This window comes from Triturus cristatus, chromosome 8 (assembly GCF_964204655.1).
Source record: "Triturus cristatus chromosome 8, aTriCri1.1, whole genome shotgun sequence".
In the NCBI taxonomy this organism is placed as follows: domain Eukaryota; kingdom Metazoa; phylum Chordata; class Amphibia; order Caudata; family Salamandridae; genus Triturus; species Triturus cristatus.
Genome location: NC_140591.1, coordinates 738,231,782 through 738,244,988, shown reverse-complemented (window position 1 = coordinate 738,244,988; position 13,207 = coordinate 738,231,782). Strand labels below are relative to the sequence as shown.

The window sequence follows — 13,207 nt, the reverse complement described above, 5'->3', positions numbered from 1 at the left end:
TTGGTTAGCTTGCTGCTAGCAGCTCAGTTATGTTATGATGTTAGAGGCTATGCAAGGAATGCTTTAGTCCAGCGATATGCAGTTTTTATTGCGCCTTGCATTCAGCAGGAAGATCTTTAGCTTGAATCTGTGGCCTAGGTATTCACCTTGGTATTTCTTTTGGCACAAAGTGAAGGAGTATTTAAGAGAAAATGCACAATGTGTTTCTTATGTTGTTATGAACAACTTGTTACTCTTTCTCATTAAGCTTCAGCCACTGAAGAAATATATAAATAAGGGCTGACTTCCTGTAAGACGTGTCCAAAGCTGGGACGGAATAAAAGGAGACACTTGTAAATGATAGTGCTATCGTTTGAGATAGGGTAAGTTGAGACTGACTTTCATGCGTATTCACAGACCAAGCATCATAAAGATACCAGCATGATCTTCATTGCGGGCTTAGAGCCGGTATTAGCTTTTGAGAGGTAAGAGGATTTTGAGGGCTCGTTGGTCTAGGGGTATGATTCTCGCTTTGGGTGCGAGAGGTCCCGGGTTCAAATCCCGGACGAGCCCTTTTCTTGGTACTCTTTTCAAGTTGTTTTGAAGTTTGCGTTTCAAAACCAACATCAATTTTTTCTTTGCAGTAGTGGATAATTCTTTGCTAGAGTCTCATGCTTCAGCCCTGCCCAGTCTGAGCTAATACCAAACATCTGGTCTTGCATGGCATGTACGAGCGTTCAGCTAGGGATGTCGGGCAGGTTGCATGAAAGAAATCTAAAGCCAGAGGCCCATGGAATAGCCAGTTCGGAGCAGTTTCATTACAGAAAAATCAACTGTAGGTATCTGTTTCTGTAGTGTAGTGGTTATCACGTTCGCCTCACACGCGAAAGGTCCCCGGTTCGAAACCGGGCAGAAACAGTTGTTATATTGTGTTGGCTACAATGTTGATAGGTGCCGTTTTGCCATGGAATTGTCCAAGCCCTGAAGATTATTTCATGCAATCTCGTTCCAAGAAAGGGAATTCTCTCAAAACACTAAAGTAATCGGCGTGTGGATGTATCTGTTGGTTCTCAGACCTTGCTTTCAAAAGAGCCCTGCAATCGGTTCACTGCTCACCTAGAACAAGCATTAACATGGAGAATTGTTGGCACCAACAGGAATCTTATTTTAGTGGAGTGTTTCTGGCTTTGAGTGCAGAGGCCCTCGGCTCAATTCCAAGATGATCCTTCTCAAGGTGATGATACAAATGCATTGTCACCTTTACGTTTAATGTCAGAATCATTTATTTCCAGTTGGTGGTGTAAGAATGTTTGCAACAGTATGGCGATTTTTCCTAGCCATGCATGAATGAAAGCATATCACTCGCCTTTAGGTGTTTTTCTAATACATTGATATTTGCATCTTCCTTCTTAGCCTGCATGTTTGACTATCTTACAGGCTGCATGTAAAAAGTATCACATCAGGGCCCTTCTTCTACTCAATTCACAACTGTTCTATCACGACATAGATAAGAAAGCTGCATCTGCTTTTGTTGTGTAGTGGTAATCAGGTTTACCTGACGTGTGAAAGCCCCATGCTTTGAAAGTACACAGTAACAAAGAAACCGATGACTTTTATAAAAAGGTGTCATGTGTGTCTCTTACTTTGCACAAAAAGTGCCAGAGATGGCTTCATTTGCAGTCACTTGAAAAGTAGGGATTCTCCAATAAATGGTAAATGGTTTAAACAAATCTGAAGAAATGCATGACATACCTGTGTGTGTGTGTGTACGCATGTATGTATATATAGGGAGAGAGAGAGCGTCAATATAAACAGACTTTATTTCAATCAAGCTGTCTTTTCTATCCTTCAGGAGCAGAATGTTCTGATCATCAGCGCTCCAGAATGTAGTGTTTTCTTGGCAAGCATCACATATTGTGATGTGTTAGCTAAAAGTTCCATATCCTAGAGACTGATATATTCCTCTGTACTTGTACCTTGGGGATTCATCAAAACCTGGCATCATAAGCAGCTTTCTACTGCCACAGACTGGACAGCGAAACAATTTAAAATATCCCAGAAAAAGAAAATAAGCATGCTTAATCAGAGCTTTCTGGACAGGAAGGACCTTTGAGCAAGTGAGGAATAAGCACTGCTTTTGTTAATTTGCATAGGCAGAATAGAGACTTCTGGGAAAAGGCCGAAATTACAGTCACAGAAAATGGCTGCATCTATAGAGAACGCTAAGAAGTGTTGGCAGCTTTTCCTCTGACCCTGACCACTTTTACAAGCAATCCTATGATAGTCAGCAGGACCCACCCTAAAAAGGAAGGGGCATCCACTTGGACCCTTTCCACCTTTTCTAAATCTCGCCTGATTGAGCACTGATTGAGCAGATAAGCACATGTCATTCTCATTTCAGAAAGGTATTGGTTAGCTTGCTGCTAGCAGCTCAGTTATGTTATGATGTTAGAGGCTATGCAAGGAATGCTTTAGTCCAGCGATATGCAGTTTTTATTGCGCCTTGCATTCAGCAGGAAGATCTTTAGCTTGAATCTGTGGCCTAGGTATTAACCTTGGTATTTCTTTTGGCACAAAGTGAAGGAGTATTTGAGAGAAAATGCACAATGTGTTTCTTATGTTGTTATGAACAACTTGTTACTCTTTCTCATTAAGCTTCAGCCACTGCAGAAATATATAAATAAGGGCTGACTTCCTGTAAGACGTGTCCAAAGCTGGGACGGAATAAAAGGAGACACTTGTAAATGATAGTGCTATCGTTTGAGAAAGGGTAAGTTGAGACTGACTTTCATGCGTTTTCACAGACCAAGCATCATAAAGATACCAGCATGATCTTCATTGCGGGCTTAGAGCCGGTATTAGCTTTTGAGAGGTAAGAGGATTTTGAGGGCTCGTTGGTCTAGGGGTATGATTCTCGCTTTGGGTGCGAGAGGTCCCGGGTTCAAATCCCGGACGAGCCCTTTTCTTGGTACTCTTTTCAAGTTGTTTTGAAGTTTGCGTTTCAAAACCAACATCAATTTTTTCTTTGCAGTAGTGGATAATTCTTTGCTAGAGTCTCATGCTTCAGCCCTGCCCAGTCTGAGCTAATACCAAACATCTGGTCTTGCATGGCATGTACGAGCGTTCAGCTAGGGATGTCGGGCAGGTTGCATGAAAGAAATCTAAAGCCAGAGGCCCATGGAATAGCCAGTTCGGAGCAGTTTCATTACAGAAAAATCAACTGTAGGTATCTGTTTCTGTAGTGTAGTGGTTATCACGTTCGCCTCACACGCGAAAGGTCCCCGGTTCGAAACCGGGCAGAAACAGTTGTTATATTGTGTTGGCTACAATGTTGATAGGTGCCGTTTTGCCATGGAATTGTCCAAGCCCTGAAGATTATTTCATGCAATCTCGTTCCAAGAAAGGGAATTCTCTCAAAACACTAAAGTAATCGGCGTGTGGATGTATCTGTTGGTTCTCAGACCTTGCTTTCAAAAGAGCCCTGCAATCGGTTCACTGCTCACCTAGAACAAGCATTAACATGGAGAATTGTTGGCACCAACAGGAATCTTATTTTAGTGGAGTGTTTCTGGCTTTGAGTGCAGAGGCCCTCGGCTCAATTCCAAGATGATCCTTCTCAAGGTGATGATACAAATGCATTGTCACCTTTACGTTTAATGTCAGAATCATTTATTTCCAGTTGGTGGTGTAAGAATGTTTGCAACAGTATGGCGATTTTTCCTAGCCATGCATGAATGAAAGCATATCACTCGCCTTTAGGTGTTTTTCTAATACATTGATATTTGCATCTTCCTTCCTAGCCTGCATGTTTGACTATCTTACAGGCTGCATGTAATAAGTATCACATCAGGGCCCTTCTTCTACTCAATTCACAACTGTTCTATCACGACATAGATAAGAAAGCTGCATCTGCTTTTGTTGTGTAGTGGTAATCAGGTTTACCTGACGTGTGAAAGCCCCATGCTTTGAAAGTACACAGTAACAAAGAAACCGATGACTTTTATAATAAGGTGTCATGTGTGTCTCTTACTTTGCACAAAAAGTGCCAGAGATGACTTCATTTGCAGTCACTTGAAAAGTAGGGATTCTCCAATAAATGGTAAATGGTTGAAACAAATCTGAAGAAATGCATGACATACCTGTGTGTGTGTGTGTATGCATGTATGTATATATAGGGAGAGAGAGAGCGTCAATATAAACAGACTTTATTTCAATCAAGCTGTCTTTTCTATCCTTCAGGAGCAGAATGTTCTGATCATCAGCGCTCCAGAATGTAGTGTTTTCTTGGCAAGCATCACATATTGTGATGTGTTAGCTAAAAGTTCCATATCCTAGAGACTGATATATTCCTCTGTACTTGTACCTTGGGGATTCATCAAAACCTGGCATCATAAGCAGCTTTCTACTGCCACAGACTGGACAGCGAAACAATTTAAAATATCCCAGAAAAAGAAAATAAGCATGCTTAATCAGAGCTTTCTGGACAGGAAGGACATTTGAGCAAGTGAGGAATAAGCACTGCTTTTGTTAATTTGCATAGGCAGAATAGAGACTTCTGGGAAAAGGCCGAAATTACAGTCACAGAAAATGGCTGCATCTATAGAGAACGCTAAGAAGTGTTGGCAGCTTTTCCTCTGACCCTGGCCACTTTTACAAGCAATCCTATGATAGTCAGCAGGACCCACCCTAAAAAGGAAGGGGCATCCACTTGGACCCTTTCCACCTTTTCTAAATCTCGCCTGATCGAGCCTGATTGAGCACTGATTGAGCAGATAAGCACATGTCATTCTCATTTCAGAAAGGTATTGGTTAGCTTGCTGCTAGCAGCTCAGTTATGTTATGATGTTAGAGGCTATGCAAGGAATGCTTTAGTCCAGCGATATGCAGTTTTTATTGCGCCTTGCATTCAGCAGGAAGATCTTTAGCTTGAATCTGTGGCCTAGGTATTCACCTTGGTATTTCTTTTGGCACAAAGTGAAGGAGTATTTAAGAGAAAATGCACAATGTGTTTCTTATGTTGTTATGAACAACTTGTTACTCTTTCTCATTAAGCTTCAGCCACTGAAGAAATATATAAATAAGGGCTGACTTCCTGTAAGACGTGTCCAAAGCTGGGACGGAATAAAAGGAGACACTTGTAAATGATAGTGCTATCGTTTGAGAAAGGGTAAGTTGAGACTGACTTTCATGCGTATTCACAGACCAAGCATCATAAAGATACCAGCATGATCTTCATTGCGGGCTTAGAGCCGGTATTAGCTTTTGAGAGGTAAGAGGATTTTGAGGGCTCGTTGGTCTAGGGGTATGATTCTCGCTTTGGGTACGAGAGGTCCCGGGTTCAAATCCCGGACGAGCCCTTTTCTTGGTACTCTTTTCAAGTTGTTTTGAAGTTTGCGTTTCAAAACCAACATCAATTTTTTCTTTGCAGTAGTGGATAATTCTTTGCTAGAGTCTCATGCTTCAGCCCTGCCCAGTCTGAGCTAATACCAAACATCTGGTCTTGCATGGCATGTACGAGCGTTCAGCTAGGGATGTCGGGCAGGTTGCATGAAAGAAATCTAAAGCCAGAGGCCCATGGAATAGCCAGTTCGGAGCAGTTTCATTACAGAAAAATCAACTGTAGGTATCTGTTTCTGTAGTGTAGTGGTTATCACGTTCGCCTCACACGCGAAAGGTCCCCGGTTCGAAACCGGGCAGAAACAGTTGTTATATTGTGTTGGCTACAATGTTGATAGGTGCCGTTTTGCCATGGAATTGTCCAAGCCCTGAAGATTATTTCATGCAATCTCGTTCCAAGAAAGGGAATTCTCTCAAAACACTAAAGTAATCGGCGTGTGGATGTATCTGTTGGTTCTCAGACCTTGCTTTCAAAAGAGCCCTGCAATCGGTTCACTGCTCACCTAGAACAAGCATTAACATGGAGAATTGTTGGCACCAACAGGAATCTTATTTTAGTGGAGTGTTTCTGGCTTTGAGTGCAGAGGCCCTCGGCTCAATTCCAAGATGATCCTTCTCAAGGTGATGATACAAATGCATTGTCACCTTTACGTTTAATGTCAGAATCATTTATTTCCAGTTGGTGGTGTAAGAATGTTTGCAACAGTATGGCGATTTTTCCTAGCCATGCATGAATGAAAGCATATCACTCGCCTTTAGGTGTTTTTCTAATACATTGATATTTGCATCTTCCTTCCTAGCCTGCATGTTTGACTATCTTACAGGCTGCATGTAATAAGTATCACATCAGGGCCCTTCTTCTACTCAATTCACAACTGTTCTATCACGACATAGATAAGAAAGCTGCATCTGCTTTTGTTGTGTAGTGGTAATCAGGTTTACCTGACGTGTGAAAGCCCCATGCTTTGAAAGTACACAGTAACAAAGAAACCGATGACTTTTATAAAAAGGTGTCATGTGCGTCTCTTACTTTGCACAAAAAGTGCCAGAGATGACTTCATTTGCAGTCACTTGAAAAGTAGGGATTCTCCAATAAATGGTAAATGGTTGAAACAAATCTGAAGAAATGCATGACATACCTGTGTGTGTGTGTGTACGCATGTATGTATATATAGGGAGAGAGAGAGCGTCAATATAAACAGACTTTATTTCAATCAAGCTGTCTTTTCTATCCTTCAGGAGCAGAATGTTCTGATCATCAGCGCTCCAGAATGTAGTGTTTTCTTGGCAAGCATCACATATTGTGATGTGTTAGCTAAAAGTTCCATATCCTAGAGACTGATATATTCCTCTGTACTTGTACCTTGGGGATTCATCAAAACCTGGCATCATAAGCAGCTTTCTACTGCCACAGACTGGACAGCGAAACAATTTAAAATATCCCAGAAAAAGAAAATAAGCATGCTTAATCAGAGCTTTCTGGACAGGAAGGACCTTTGAGCAAGTGAGGAATAAGCACTGCTTTTGTTAATTTGCATAGGCAGAATAGAGACTTCTGGGAAAAGGCCGAAATTACAGTCACAGAAAATGGCTGCATCTATAGAGAACGCTAAGAAGTGTTGGCAGCTTTTCCTCTGACCCTGACCACTTTTACAAGCAATCCTATGATAGTCAGCAGGACCCACCCTAAAAAGGAAGGGGCATCCACTTGGACCCTTTCCACCTTTTCTAAATCTCGCCTGATTGAGCACTGATTGAGCAGATAAGCACATGTCATTCTCATTTCAGAAAGGTATTGGTTAGCTTGCTGCTAGCAGCTCAGTTATGTTATGATGTTAGAGGCTATGCAAGGAATGCTTTAGTCCAGCGATATGCAGTTTTTATTGCGCCTTGCATTCAGCAGGAAGATCTTTAGCTTGAATCTGTGGCCTAGGTATTCACCTTGGTATTTCTTTTGGCACAAAGTGAAGGAGTATTTAAGAGAAAATGCACAATGTGTTTCTTATGTTGTTATGAACAACTTGTTACTCTTTCTCATTAAGCTTCAGCCACTGAAGAAATATATAAATAAGGGCTGACTTCCTGTAAGACGTGTCCAAAGCTGGGACGGAATAAAAGGAGACACTTGTAAATGATAGTGCTATCGTTTGAGAAAGGGTAAGTTGAGACTGACTTTCATGCGTATTCACAGACCAAGCATCATAAAGATACCAGCATGATCTTCATTGCGGGCTTAGAGCCGGTATTAGCTTTTGAGAGGTAAGAGGATTTTGAGGGCTCGTTGGTCTAGGGGTATGATTCTCGCTTTGGGTGCGAGAGGTCCCGGGTTCAAATCCCGGACGAGCCCTTTTCTTGGTACTCTTTTCAAGTTGTTTTGAAGTTTGCGTTTCAAAACCAACATCAATTTTTTCTTTGCAGTAGTGGATAATTCTTTGCTAGAGTCTCATGCTTCAGCCCTGCCCAGTCTGAGCTAATACCAAACATCTGGTCTTGCATGGCATGTACGAGCGTTCAGCTAGGGATGTCGGGCAGGTTGCATGAAAGAAATCTAAAGCCAGAGGCCCATGGAATAGCCAGTTCGGAGCAGTTTCATTACAGAAAAATCAACTGTAGGTATCTGTTTCTGTAGTGTAGTGGTTATCACGTTCGCCTCACACGCGAAAGGTCCCCGGTTCGAAACCGGGCAGAAACAGTTGTTATATTGTGTTGGCTACAATGTTGATAGGTGCCGTTTTGCCATGGAATTGTCCAAGCCCTGAAGATTATTTCATGCAATCTCGTTCCAAGAAAGGGAATTCTCTCAAAACACTAAAGTAATCGGCGTGTGGATGTATCTGTTGGTTCTCAGACCTTGCTTTCAAAAGAGCCCTGCAATCGGTTCACTGCTCACCTAGAACAAGCATTAACATGGAGAATTGTTGGCACCAACAGGAATCTTATTTTAGTGGAGTGTTTCTGGCTTTGAGTGCAGAGGCCCTCGGCTCAATTCCAAGATGATCCTTCTCAAGGTGATGATACAAATGCATTGTCACCTTTACGTTTAATGTCAGAATCATTTATTTCCAGTTGGTGGTGTAAGAATGTTTGCAACAGTATGGCGATTTTTCCTAGCCATGCATGAATGAAAGCATATCACTCGCCTTTAGGTGTTTTTCTAATACATTGATATTTGCATCTTCCTTCTTAGCCTGCATGTTTGACTATCTTACAGGCTGCATGTAATAAGTATCACATCAGGGCCCTTCTTCTACTCAATTCACAACTGTTCTATCACGACATAGATAAGAAAGCTGCATCTGCTTTTGTTGTGTAGTGGTAATCAGGTTTACCTGACGTGTGAAAGCCCCATGCTTTGAAAGTACACAGTAACAAAGAAACCGATGACTTTTATAAAAAGGTGTCATGTGTGTCTCTTACTTTGCACAAAAAGTGCCAGAGATGGCTTCATTTGCAGTCACTTGAAAAGTAGGGATTCTCCAATAAATGGTAAATGGTTTAAACAAATCTGAAGAAATGCATGACATACCTGTGTGTGTGTGTGTACGCATGTATGTATATATAGGGAGAGAGAGAGCGTCAATATAAACAGACTTTATTTCAATCAAGCTGTCTTTTCTATCCTTCAGGAGCAGAATGTTCTGATCATCAGCGCTCCAGAATGTAGTGTTTTCTTGGCAAGCATCACATATTGTGATGTGTTAGCTAAAAGTTCCATATCCTAGAGACTGATATATTCCTCTGTACTTGTACCTTGGGGATTCATCAAAACCTGGCATCATAAGCAGCTTTCTACTGCCACAGACTGGACAGCGAAACAATTTAAAATATCCCAGAAAAAGAAAATAAGCATGCTTAATCAGAGCTTTCTGGACAGGAAGGACATTTGAGCAAGTGAGGAATAAGCACTGCTTTTGTTAATTTGCATAGGCAGAATAGAGACTTCTGGGAAAAGGCCGAAATTACAGTCACAGAAAATGGCTGCATCTATAGAGAACGCTAAGAAGTGTTGGCAGCTTTTCCTCTGACCCTGGCCACTTTTACAAGCAATCCTATGATAGTCAGCAGGACCCACCCTAAAAAGGAAGGGGCAACCACTTGGACCCTTTCCACCTTTTCTAAATCTCGCCTGATCGAGCACTGATTGAGCAGATAAGCACATGTCATTCTCATTTCAGAAAGGTATTGGTTAGCTTGCTGCTAGCAGCTCAGTTATGTTATGATGTTAGAGGCTATGCAAGGAATGCTTTAGTCCAGCGATATGCAGTTTTTATTGCGCCTTGCATTCAGCAGGAAGATCTTTAGCTTGAATCTGTGGCCTAGGTATTCACCTTGGTATTTCTTTTGGCACAAAGTGAAGGAGTATTTAAGAGAAAATGCACAATGTGTTTCTTATGTTGTTATGAACAACTTGTTACTCTTTCTCATTAAGCTTCAGCCACTGAAGAAATATATAAATAAGGGCTGACTTCCTGTAAGACGTGTCCAAAGCTGGGACGGAATAAAAGGAGACACTTGTAAATGATAGTGCTATCGTTTGAGAAAGGGTAAGTTGAGACTGACTTTCATGCGTATTCACAGACCAAGCATCATAAAGATACCAGCATGATCTTCATTGCGGGCTTAGAGCCAGTATTAGCTTTTGAGAGGTAAGAGGATTTTGAGGGCTCGTTGGTCTAGGGGTATGATTCTCGCTTTGGGTGCGAGAGGTCCCGGGTTCAAATCCCGGACGAGCCCTTTTCTTGGTACTCTTTTCAAGTTGTTTTGAAGTTTGCGTTTCAAAACCAACATCAATTTTTTCTTTGCAGTAGTGGATAATTCTTTGCTAGAGTCTCATGCTTCAGCCCTGCCCAGTCTGAGCTAATACCAAACATCTGGTCTTGCATGGCATGTACGAGCGTTCAGCTAGGGATGTCGGGCAGGTTGCATGAAAGAAATCTAAAGCCAGAGGCCCATGGAATAGCCAGTTCGGAGCAGTTTCATTACAGAAAAATCAACTGTAGGTATCTGTTTCTGTAGTGTAGTGGTTATCACGTTCGCCTCACACGCGAAAGGTCCCCGGTTCGAAACCGGGCAGAAACAGTTGTTATATTGTGTTGGCTACAATGTTGATAGGTGCCGTTTTGCCATGGAATTGTCCAAGCCCTGAAGATTATTTCATGCAATCTCGTTCCAAGAAAGGGAATTCTCTCAAAACACTAAAGTAATCGGCGTGTGGATGTATCTGTTGGTTCTCAGACCTTGCTTTCAAAAGAGCCCTGCAATCGGTTCACTGCTCACCTAGAACAAGCATTAACATGGAGAATTGTTGGCACCAACAGGAATCTTATTTTAGTGGAGTGTTTCTGGCTTTGAGTGCAGAGGCCCTCGGCTCAATTCCAAGATGATCCTTCTCAAGGTGATGATACAAATGCATTGTCACCTTTACGTTTAATGTCAGAATCATTTATTTCCAGTTGGTGGTGTAAGAATGTTTGCAACAGTATGGCGATTTTTCCTAGCCATGCATGAATGAAAGCATATCACTCGCCTTTAGGTGTTTTTCTAATACATTGATATTTGCATCTTCCTTCCTAGCCTGCATGTTTGACTATCTTACAGGCTGCATGTAATAAGTATCACATCAGGGCCCTTCTTCTACTCAATTCACAACTGTTCTATCACGACATAGATAAGAAAGCTGCATCTGCTTTTGTTGTGTAGTGGTAATCAGGTTTACCTGACGTGTGAAAGCCCCATGCTTTGAAAGTACACAGTAACAAAGAAACCGATGACTTTTATAAAAAGGTGTCATGTGCGTCTCTTACTTTGCACAAAAAGTGCCAGAGATGACTTCATTTGCAGTCACTTGAAAAGTAGGGATTCTCCAATAAATGGTAAATGGTTGAAACAAATCTGAAGAAATGCATGACATACCTGTGTGTGTGTGTGTACGCATGTATGTATATATAGGGAGAGAGAGAGCGTCAATATAAACAGACTTTATTTCAATCAAGCTGTCTTTTCTATCCTTCAGGAGCAGAATGTTCTGATCATCAGCGCTCCAGAATGTAGTGTTTTCTTGGCAAGCATCACATATTGTGATGTGTTAGCTAAAAGTTCCATATCCTAGAGACTGATATATTCCTCTGTACTTGTACCTTGGGGATTCATCAAAACCTGGCATCATAAGCAGCTTTCTACTGCCACAGACTGGACAGCGAAACAATTTAAAATATCCCAGAAAAAGAAAATAAGCATGCTTAATCAGAGCTTTCTGGACAGGAAGGACCTTTGAGCAAGTGAGGAATAAGCACTGCTTTTGTTAATTTGCATAGGCAGAATAGAGACTTCTGGGAAAAGGCCGAAATTACAGTCACAGAAAATGGCTGCATCTATAGAGAACGCTAAGAAGTGTTGGCAGCTTTTCCTCTGACCCTGGCCACTTTTACAAGCAATCCTATGATAGTCAGCAGGACCCACCCTAAAAAGGAAGGGGCATCCACTTGGACCCTTTCCACCTTTTCTAAATCTCGCCTGATCGAGCCTGATTGAGCACTGATTGAGCAGATAAGCACATATCATTCTCATTTCAGAAAGGTATTGGTTAGCTTGCTGCTAGCAGCTCAGTTATGTTATGATGTTAGAGGCTATGCAAGGAATGCTTTAGTCCAGCGATATGCAGTTTTTATTGCGCCTTGCATTCAGCAGGAAGATCTTTAGCTTGAATCTGTGGCCTAGGTATTCACCTTGGTATTTCTTTTGGCACAAAGTGAAGGAGTATTTAAGAGAAAATGCACAATGTGTTTCTTATGTTGTTATGAACAACTTGTTACTCTTTCTCATTAAGCTTCAGCCACTGAAGAAATATATAAATAAGGGCTGACTTCCTGTAAGACGTGTCCAAAGCTGGGACGGAATAAAAGGAGACACTTGTAAATGATAGTGCTATCGTTTGAGAAAGGGTAAGTTGAGACTGACTTTCATGCGTATTCACAGACCAAGCATCATAAAGATACCAGCATGATCTTCATTGCGGGCTTAGAGCCGGTATTAGCTTTTGAGAGGTAAGAGGATTTTGAGGGCTCGTTGGTCTAGGGGTATGATTCTCGCTTTGGGTGCGAGAGGTCCCGGGTTCAAATCCCGGACGAGCCCTTTTCTTGGTACTCTTTTCAAGTTGTTTTGAAGTTTGCGTTTCAAAACCAACATCAATTTTTTCTTTGCAGTAGTGGATAATTCTTTGCTAGAGTCTCATGCTTCAGCCCTGCCCAGTCTGAGCTAATACCAAACATCTGGTCTTGCATGGCATGTACGAGCGTTCAGCTAGGGATGTCGGGCAGGTTGCATGAAAGAAATCTAAAGCCAGAGGCCCATGGAATAGCCAGTTCGGAGCAGTTTCATTACAGAAAAATCAACTGTAGGTATCTGTTTCTGTAGTGTAGTGGTTATCACGTTCGCCTCACACGCGAAAGGTCCCTGGTTCGAAACCGGGCAGAAACAGTTGTTATATTGTGTTGGCTACAATGTTGATAGGTGCCGTTTTGCCATGGAATTGTCCAAGCCCTGAAGATTATTTCATGCAATCTCGTTCCAAGAAAGGGAATTCTCTCAAAACACTAAAGTAATCGGCGTGTGGATGTATCTGTTGGTTCTCAGACCTTGCTTTCAAAAGAGCCCTGCAATCGGTTCACTGCTCACCTAGAACAAGCATTAACATGGAGAATTGTTGGCACCAACAGGAATCTTATTTTAGTGGAGTGTTTCTGGCTTTGAGTGCAGAGGCCCTCGGCTCAATTCCAAGATGATCCTTCTCAAGGTGATGATACAAATGCATTGTCACCTTTACGTTTAATGT

General features: G+C 41.8%; 11 non-coding genes across 11 annotated transcripts; all 11 read left to right on the top strand.

The window, feature by feature from the left end:
• The first annotated feature begins 480 nt into the window (after positions 1–480).
• TRNAP-UGG (transfer RNA proline (anticodon UGG)) lies at positions 481–552 on the top strand. The gene has a single exon. It is a non-coding gene; the product is annotated as a tRNA-Pro (tRNA).
• Positions 553–824: 272 nt separating this feature from the next.
• Positions 825–897, top strand: TRNAV-CAC (transfer RNA valine (anticodon CAC)). Its single transcript has one exon. It is a non-coding gene; the product is annotated as a tRNA-Val (tRNA).
• A 1,970-nt stretch (positions 898–2,867) lies between these two features.
• TRNAP-UGG (transfer RNA proline (anticodon UGG)) lies at positions 2,868–2,939 on the top strand. The gene has a single exon. It is a non-coding gene; the product is annotated as a tRNA-Pro (tRNA).
• A 272-nt stretch (positions 2,940–3,211) lies between these two features.
• Positions 3,212–3,284, top strand: TRNAV-CAC (transfer RNA valine (anticodon CAC)). The gene has a single exon. It is a non-coding gene; the product is annotated as a tRNA-Val (tRNA).
• Positions 3,285–5,608: 2,324 nt separating this feature from the next.
• TRNAV-CAC (transfer RNA valine (anticodon CAC)) lies at positions 5,609–5,681 on the top strand. Its single transcript has one exon. It is a non-coding gene; the product is annotated as a tRNA-Val (tRNA).
• A 1,970-nt stretch (positions 5,682–7,651) lies between these two features.
• On the top strand, positions 7,652–7,723 carry TRNAP-UGG (transfer RNA proline (anticodon UGG)). Its single transcript has one exon. It is a non-coding gene; the product is annotated as a tRNA-Pro (tRNA).
• A 272-nt stretch (positions 7,724–7,995) lies between these two features.
• Positions 7,996–8,068, top strand: TRNAV-CAC (transfer RNA valine (anticodon CAC)). Its single transcript has one exon. It is a non-coding gene; the product is annotated as a tRNA-Val (tRNA).
• A 1,970-nt stretch (positions 8,069–10,038) lies between these two features.
• TRNAP-UGG (transfer RNA proline (anticodon UGG)) lies at positions 10,039–10,110 on the top strand. Its single transcript has one exon. It is a non-coding gene; the product is annotated as a tRNA-Pro (tRNA).
• Positions 10,111–10,382: 272 nt separating this feature from the next.
• On the top strand, positions 10,383–10,455 carry TRNAV-CAC (transfer RNA valine (anticodon CAC)). The gene has a single exon. It is a non-coding gene; the product is annotated as a tRNA-Val (tRNA).
• Positions 10,456–12,435: 1,980 nt separating this feature from the next.
• On the top strand, positions 12,436–12,507 carry TRNAP-UGG (transfer RNA proline (anticodon UGG)). Its single transcript has one exon. It is a non-coding gene; the product is annotated as a tRNA-Pro (tRNA).
• Positions 12,508–12,779: 272 nt separating this feature from the next.
• TRNAV-CAC (transfer RNA valine (anticodon CAC)) lies at positions 12,780–12,852 on the top strand. Its single transcript has one exon. It is a non-coding gene; the product is annotated as a tRNA-Val (tRNA).
• Positions 12,853–13,207: the final 355 nt, after the last annotated feature.